Raw genomic sequence first — 8,717 nt, forward strand, 5'->3', positions numbered from 1 at the left:
ACGTTGTTGGAATGAAACAATAAACAAAGGACAATGGGCAAAATGGTACCCGGCTCCAATAGTTATGTTTGTAGTGTCATTTGAAAGGTCTTACCAAGACGAACAACTTTTACTATGACCACCAGCCTCAGATCTGGTTGCGTTCGAAGATAAACATACTTTTTTTCAGAATGGTACCCGGCTCCAATAGTTATGTTTGTAGTGTCATTTGAAAGGTCTTACCAAGACGAACAACATTTATTATGGCCACCAGCCTTAGATCTGGTTGCGTTCGAAGATAAACATACTTTTTGTGTAGTCGAAGTATCACACGTGTCCATCGTATGGTACTTAGGTTATGCGAGGCAAGGGTTTACTGCTCCAGCATCCTTCCTTAACTCTATAATTATTTATAGGGATAATTGTGAAAGAAATATTTTTATTTGAAGAACTACTACCCCTTATTAATAAAAAGTTATACCTAGGATGAACCATGGATTAAAATGACATTTCCATACCAAATGACAATTTAAGCCAGAGTTCAACTAGGGTGTAACTTAATTTTATTAATAAAGGGGTTAGAATTTTATTACTTCTTAAGGATTTTATTATGGGTTGCTAAAGTGAATAAACCCACAAGACCCAATAAGTCCACCCACAAGATGGACCGACGACCTCATAAAGGTAACGGGAATACGCTGGATGCAGGCTGCAACCAACCGGCCATTGTGGAAATCATTGGGGGAGGCCTATGTTCAACTGGATGTGCTATGGCTAAAATGATCATGATGATGATGATGAAAGAGAATCAAGGGCTAATAGCTTGGGTAGTTCGTCGTAGGTATAATCCTTTCCTTTTTAATGCTTCTTTTAGTTATATTAATAGATTGTAGTCATAGTACATACTCGTATACATGGATGATTGTGTTATACTTTGTTATAATACTTAGTGGAATTACTGCTTTCAAAACGTGAATTAGAACTGGCCCCATAGCAGATATTTTCCTACATCTAAAGGCCTTTTGAAATATATATTGGTTATGGCTATTGGAGCGGGTACCACTTTCCATACATTTGTGCCCATCATCCTTTTGTGAGTCCATAGAAATGAAGCGATCTAAATATGATGTGTGTTTATATACTGGAAATGGCATATGGCTTGTTATATTTGTAGATGATATTTTAATAATTGGAGACTCAAAGACAATAGAAACAACTGTACAGAAACTAAAATCCCAATTTAAAGCCAAAGACATGGGTTATGTAAAAAGTTTCCTAGCTATTGACATAGAGAGAAATAAAAAACACATTAACATTATCACAAGAAAAGTTTATTGACAAATTGTTACAAAATTTTCATATGGCTGATTGTAATGCAGTTTCTACACCAATGACAAGTAACTTCCAACCTGAAACAGAAAACAAGATTATTAATACAGTACCTTATAGAGAATTAATTGGAGGACTTACTTACCTGTCAATGATGACACGGCCCGATATAATCTATGCCACAAGTTATCTCAGTAGATACTTGGATAAACACACTGAAGAACTGTGGAGAGCAGCAAAGAGAGTGCTCAAATACTTAAAAGGCACCAAGGATCTTAAACTGACTTATACCAGAAATGATGTCAATAATATTTCAGCTTTTTCAGATGCAGATTGGGCAGGAGACAAGTCCGATCGAAAGAGCACGAGTGGCATGGCAGTGTTCCATGGGAACAACCTCATCTCGTGGGCATCCAAGAAGCAACCTGCTGTCGCCTTGTCAACTGCCGAGGCGGAGTATGTCGCCGCAGCACTATGCGCTGCTGAGCTCCTGTACATCCGAGGACTCGCCAGTGAATTCAATGAATGCAGTGTTGTGTTGTTTGTGGACAATAGTAGTGCAATTAAAATGATATCGAACTATGAAGTGTTCACTACGCCTCTGCAAACATAATATTTTTATAATTATTAATATTCTAATGTTACATAATTATGACGTGATTTACCATTTGCAGTTGATCCTCTAATATAATTTTAAAGGGATCTTTCAGCCTGTCCCCTAAGCACAGTGTTTTTTTTTTTACCCCAAAAAGTGACATTCTGTTTTTATCACTAACTAGCTGACCCGGCGAACTTTGTTCCGCCTTAATGACAATAAATAAGCAGACTTTTTTTTATTTCGAACGGGATAAAAAGTATCCTATGTCCTTCTCCTGGCTCTAAACTACCTCCCTGACAATTTTCAGCTAAATCGGTTCAGCCGTTCTTGAGTTATAAGTGGAGTAACTAACACGACTTTCTTTTTATATAGATATCCAAAGTTTAACTTATTATTAATGTTAGACTAAAACACCCAGGTGACAATTGGCTATAGTTTTTTTTTAATATTTTAGAAAATTGACCTTTTACTGGGACAAACTAGAATTTTATTATTATTTCGAGAAAAGTACACACTAAGCTTCTCTTTGCATTGCAGGTAGGTTGGTGTATGGCGAATATTATTGCACCTATAATTATTCAAAAGTAGTTATAGGAACGACAGAATATATATTTTTTTTAAATTTCAGGAATTATTATTTTTTTTTTCTACGCCGAAGTAGAATCTCTGTTTAGGTCAGATACATTTTTTAAAAAAAGCTCTATCACCTATAATTTTTCTATATTCTAACTCGGCGGCAATTTCGAGAAAAAGTATTTTTTTCCAAAATGTTAGGGTTGACACAAAAATTGACCTTACGTAATTCCACCTTCTTTAGGGTTCCATGGCCAAAGGATGCTAATATTATGCCTCCATTGTCTGTCTGTCTCATAATAATAAATAAATAAAATAGTTACTCCTCTAATGTAATATTTTTTATTGCTCGAATTTATAGCGTCAAATTAATTTTAATTAGCGTTTAAAAGATATTTTTTCAATGAAAGGTTGTGTGTAGCACGGGAAGGGGTCCACCCTCGTTAGGCTTTAGCTAAACCCCGTGCTAAGACACGCAACTTGGAGGAACGGGGGTGAGGCACCATGGAGCCGTTACAGACCCATGGCGCCGCTTTGCCTCAGCAGGGGCTTACCCAACCTGCTGAGGGATGTCCGTCCGGGCCTCGACCGGAGGACTTAATGCTAGAGGGGCATGAGGGCGCCAACCCTCATGTTGGTACACGAGTGGCAAGCGTAGCTGTGGACGACGCCACAGCCGGTACTTCTCAGCCTCTGGAAGTAGCCGCAAGTATGCAAAGAGGATGCACTAGACTACATTTATACGAGTGCTTTTCGGAAGAAAGTAAAAAAATACGAAAATTAGGATCACCGGAAGACTTTCCTTTCTCTGAATTACTTAAAATAGTAAAAAGAGAAATGGGAAACAGTTTCAAACCGTCATTAACATCTACCGACGAGCAATGTCTCATGAATATAATCAGTAGTTTTCTTTCTAAAACAATGAAAATGTTCAGAAACTGCAAAAGCAACAAAACTCTGTTTAAAAAGGTACATAAGATGTATTTGGAAAAAAAATTCTCGCAACAACATGGGGACCACATGTTTGATTGCTGGCAGTACAAGTACAGAACAATATGCGGATTCAGAACCTAGTACTTCGAGTACTTGCCAGCCCAAAATCTTGACTTACAGACAGGAGCTAAGAAACAAAAAGCGCCTAGCAGAAGTATTTGAAAATGAACCACCAAGTAAAATCGTAAAGACCTTTATTTCCGCTATTTCGACATCGTCTGAACCACAGTTGACCTCTAAAGCTGCTAAAGATTTAGAATCATTAATTAAAGTATGTCTTGAATTTCCATCTAAAGCTACAGAGATTTGTAATAAATTAAAATCAGCATCAGAACAGCGACCCTACACCCCGGATGAAGCTTTGAGTATTATGATAGACAGACAATTTAGTGTATAGACTTATAAAGAAAGACAACAAGATCTCAAAAGTCGGGGATATGATGTTTATCCACCTTACGCACAAGTTCTGAATGCAAGGAAAGCTTGTTACCCAAATGAAGAAATTATAGTGTCTGATATAGAAGCATCAGTTTCATTAGAAGGGTTGCTGACACATACACTAAAGCGAATTCTACATAGATGCGAAGAAAGTTTTACTGAATTTTGCGATCGTAAAGGTATAAAATAATTAAAATGCGTTTTCGAAGGATCTTGGGGTTTTGATGGCAGTACTGGACAGTCGTTTTACAAACAAAACTTAAGTTCCTCTGCTCAAGATCTTTCTGCTAATGAAAACAGCTAGCCTATTTCTGGCTTGTGCGTGCTCTGGAGTGGCTTGCGCACTTGCTTGCTCCAAGGCCTCCAATCTCTCCGTTGCCTTGCGCAAAGACGGATCTTCTAGTTCTATAAAAAAGTTATTATCTTTATTCTTTATATTGACCTACTGACAACACATACAAATGAAATAGAAATTTTATGCATACTGCATAAAATATACATATTTAAATTAGATAGAATGTTGTGGTTTTTACCACCTTACCAGTAATTTCTTGACGCCGACGACGACGTCGCCGCGGAACAGACTGCTCAGAGATCCGTCTAGCCTGAGAGCTTGCAGGCTGAGATTGTTGGCTTTGGACTCTACGCTCCTCAGACTACTCAAAGATCTGTCTAGCCTGAGAGCTTGCAGGCTGATATTGTTGGCTTTGGAATCTACGCTCCACAGACTCGCTTAAAGCCTAAGAGGCTGTATAGTCAGACTGGTCTGCTGGAACCAAAGGCTCACGAAGCTGAGAACCTGAGAGGGCCCAGGGCGGTGCTCAAAATCAATAAACTCAATTTGAGGAGATCTGAAATGATAAAATGTTTATAAAGTCAGTAATTAATTTTGCATGCCTATTAAAATATTGAAAAAAATTAAGTTTACCCAGGATCATCTTGTGGCATTTCATCAACACTGGAAATATAAACACCTGAATTAGCATTATAAAGAAGTGGGGACTCCATTGATATTGTGTATAAGTTTTAGTAGAATACCAAATTTGTCTCAATCGTAATGGAATCGTAATTGAATAACAATAGCATGTCATTGGGGCCCAGTATTGGACGCCTTGTATGAGGATGCAAAAGAAGCCATCAATAATGATTACTTTGATTGGTCATTCGAATTAGCAGACTATGATCACTTGTTTCCCAGTACGGCAATATCGTCACTGGATGTAAAGAATGCGGAACAGCTCCAAGACCTATTAGAAATGAATTCAGATGTTTTTACACCTAATGGTCGTCCGGCATCTATAGTTGAACATGCAATAGATACGGCAAATCATAAATAAAGCGATTCATCAACCAGGAAGCAGCGGATTTACTTTCTGTGCTTAATAATGGCTCTGACTTCATTAAGTCAAACAAAAGTAAATTTTCACCCGAAGTGCGAAGATTTGCTTTAAATCTTCATTTCATCAGTCCACGCGGCTATAATTATGTACGCCAGCATTTTAAAACTTGCCTGATTTTCATCTGAACCTCTTCAAGCTATAGAAAAAATTGCAAAAATTTTCTGGTTTATGGTGTCACTGCAGAACAAAAATCTTCTTTAGTCAAGACATGCATAGATCTTGTTAGCGCACGTGGGGTGGATATTGTTTCCCTTACTTTTGATGGCTGCCCAGCTAATTTTTGGATGGCTAGAGTGTTGGGTTGCCAACTAGATGCTGATGTTATTAATCCTGTATTTATACACAAAGAAAAAAAGTGACAATTTTCCCCGATCCCTCCCACTGAAATTAGTGAGAAACACACTTGGCGGTAAAAAAAATCCTAATCAATGGCGAAGGAAAAACTATAGCTTGGCATTTTTTGCAATCTCTTGTGGAACTCCTAGAAAATGAAGGTAGTTATCTATACCTACTATATAAATCTCTTGGTAATAAAGTTCGAGTAGCTCATATTAACTACAAGAAACAAATAATGAAGGAGAGACTAGCGGCCCAATTATTTAGTAAATCTGTAGCCACTTCAATTGAATTCTGTAAGGATAATTTAAAACTATATCAATTCCAAAATTCAAAAGCCACAATAGAGTTTATTAAAAATTTTAATACATTATTCGATATTTTAAATTCATGAAATTTAAGAGCTTTTGGTTGCAAAAAAACCCTTAATATTAATAATTTCGCAAATTTTTCAAATGCTTAATGAAATTTACGGCTACATAATCAGTTTAAAAATTGGTTCAACGAACATTTTGCAAACAGAAAAACTGGTTTCTTAGCCTAAGAACCCTAAGGGTTCCTAATAGCAATAAAAAGTACTATATTTTTATTTAATGAGTATGTCAAAAACAATATTTTGCAATTTTTATCCACTTATAAATTTGGCCAGGATCACCTGCAAATATTTTTAGTGCCGTGAGAGCTAAGGGGGGATTTAATAATCAACCCAACAGCTATACAATTTAAATCTGCTTTTAAAAGATTGTTAGCGCATGGCGAATTGAAAATCCCACTTCCGGCAATTGTGTGCCACTGACCGACATAAACATTTTGGTTTATAGCAAACCAGAAATCGCTATAAATAAAACAACCGATCGGAATAGATTATTAGACGAAGATCTAAATCTTTTTGAAGATTTAAATAATGAAGGACAAGGACCACGACTACATTTCAGACCCAACAAGGATAACAGAATTTACACGTTCTTTAATTATTTATATTGCGGGCTTTGTTGTCAAAAGTTTGAAAAATCAATTGAAATGTCAGGATTGCTTATTATTAATAGTTGCAGAAGATAAAAATTCAAATACCCTGCAATATAAAAAAGACAAGGGTGGCCTGCATTATCCTTCTCGATTCTAAATAAAAAACTTGAATCGAAAAACTCGACTAACATTTTGTTGCGTGTGTCAATCCCTAGGATGCCTCGCAGCTCACTCGTCTTCACTCGCGCCACAACTCGCGCTGAGAAATGTTTACAGAATGCCGAATCAATATCATTTTGTAATTAATTTGAAGGGAGGCTGGACATCGACGGGAGAAGGGAGTTTTTGTCTGAATTTTATAGAATCGATATACTAATTGGTCATTCGAATTGGCAGACTATTATCACTTGTTTCCCAGTACGACAATATCGTCACTGGATGTAAAGAATGCGGAACAGCTCCAATACCTATTAGAAAAGAATTCAGATGTTTTTACACCTAATGGTCGTCCGGGCTCCGGCATCTAAAGTTGAACATGCAATAGATACGGGAAATCATGCACCAATATCGCTGCCGCCTGCCACGCTATAGGCTTAGCCCACCAAGAAAAGAAATTCTTAAAAATGAAATAGATAAAATGCTGCAAGAAGGTGTTATAAACCCATGTTCATTAGGTACGTCATTATTGGACGAGTACGGGTTTGTGTAGATTACCGTCAACTAAATAACATAACAGTTCCGGACGTGTACCCAATGCCTGATTGCCAGGATGATCTCCTACACGATACTAAGGCCTTCATGTCAACGTTGGATTTACGTGCTGAGTACTGGCTAATTAAGGTTAAAGGAAAAGACCAAATGAAGCCAAGAAGTAAGACGATACAGGTGACTTGCATGGTGTATCGCAACCAGTCATCAGCAAAACATGCAAAAAGGTGGCAGAATGCCTCTAAAGGTTCGGACAAACCAACGCGTGCAGCGATGGCGACCACTGCGCGTGCAAAAGTTGTTTCACACTGCCGCGACCGCGATGGCGATCACTGTGCGTGCAGGTTGTCACTGTCACCACAACTGTCACGCATATTGTCACTTTCGCTTCACCTGTCTGTGGCGTGGAGCATATGCTCCAATGTCAAAATGGCCCCGTCTGTGGCGTAGAGCATATGATCCACAAAATGTAGGTTCACATTTCGCGGCACAGCACGCTCAATTTTTATTAGATTGCATTAAGATTACTACAGTACGTTCCTGACGAACCGGGCTGTATAATAACATAAGATTTAGTCACGGTCTCGAAGGAAAATAAAAAGTTATCTGTCATCAAAGTTACGCTATTTTCGTTGCGCAATTTGCCTACTTGCCGCCTTGATTATACTACGTTGGCAGACTTATATTAGATCATAGAACGGTAAATAAATCTTCAATTATTTATCTATTTTGTGAGGTTTGTTAGCAATTTTCATTGAAAAAAGCTGTGATGAATGCAAAAGTACCCTAAGTATGAACGACGTCTGTGCCGATTCATTGACTTTTAAATGATCTAAATTACCACTAATCTCTAAATGTTTCTTTTATTAGTTGCAGTATTTATCATTTTAGCTAAATACGTAAACATGAGGCATATTCTGATGTAAAACGTGACAAATATCAATAAAAGTGTGTAACGGTTTTTTGTGGATCAAATGCTCCAAGCTCACAGACGCGGTTTGACATTAGTTTGAAGTTTTTTTTGGTGGGGTGACTAACATGGATTGCCGTTCGTCGGCTTTATTATTATGACTTAAAATTAATTTGACTATTTATTTTATTGTATTTACGTCAACTTTTTATTTTTATTAACATTAATAATGAAATAAAAAAATCTTTTAACTGTCATTGGTATATTTCTTTGGCACTTGGTACAATTATTCTTCATACTCCTGGGCAGGTTATAGTATACTTACTTCCCACGGCAACGGGAATTAGCGGGAAAATCCTTATGTATGAAAAATCTAAACCGCTTAAGTTAGACGCTTGAAATTTGGCATGCAGGTACCTTAGTAAACTTAAATCTTAGTTACAACAGGATATTGCAAAATTCCTACGGGAACGGGAGTTAGCGGGAA

At 37.3% G+C, this 8,717-nt stretch overlaps 1 long non-coding RNA gene across 1 annotated transcript; it reads right to left on the bottom strand.

Annotated features, from left to right (window-relative positions):
* Positions 1-1,288: 1,288 nt before the first annotated feature.
* On the bottom strand, positions 1,289-4,748 carry LOC135081052 (uncharacterized). The gene is made up of 2 exons (XR_010259114.1): positions 4,452-4,748; positions 1,289-4,315 (listed from the first exon to the last, which is right to left on the bottom strand). It is a non-coding gene; the product is annotated as an uncharacterized LOC135081052 (long non-coding RNA).
* Positions 4,749-8,717: the final 3,969 nt, after the last annotated feature.

Source organism: Ostrinia nubilalis, chromosome 19 (genome assembly GCF_963855985.1).
Source record: "Ostrinia nubilalis chromosome 19, ilOstNubi1.1, whole genome shotgun sequence".
Taxonomy (NCBI): Eukaryota; Metazoa; Arthropoda; class Insecta; order Lepidoptera; family Crambidae; genus Ostrinia; species Ostrinia nubilalis.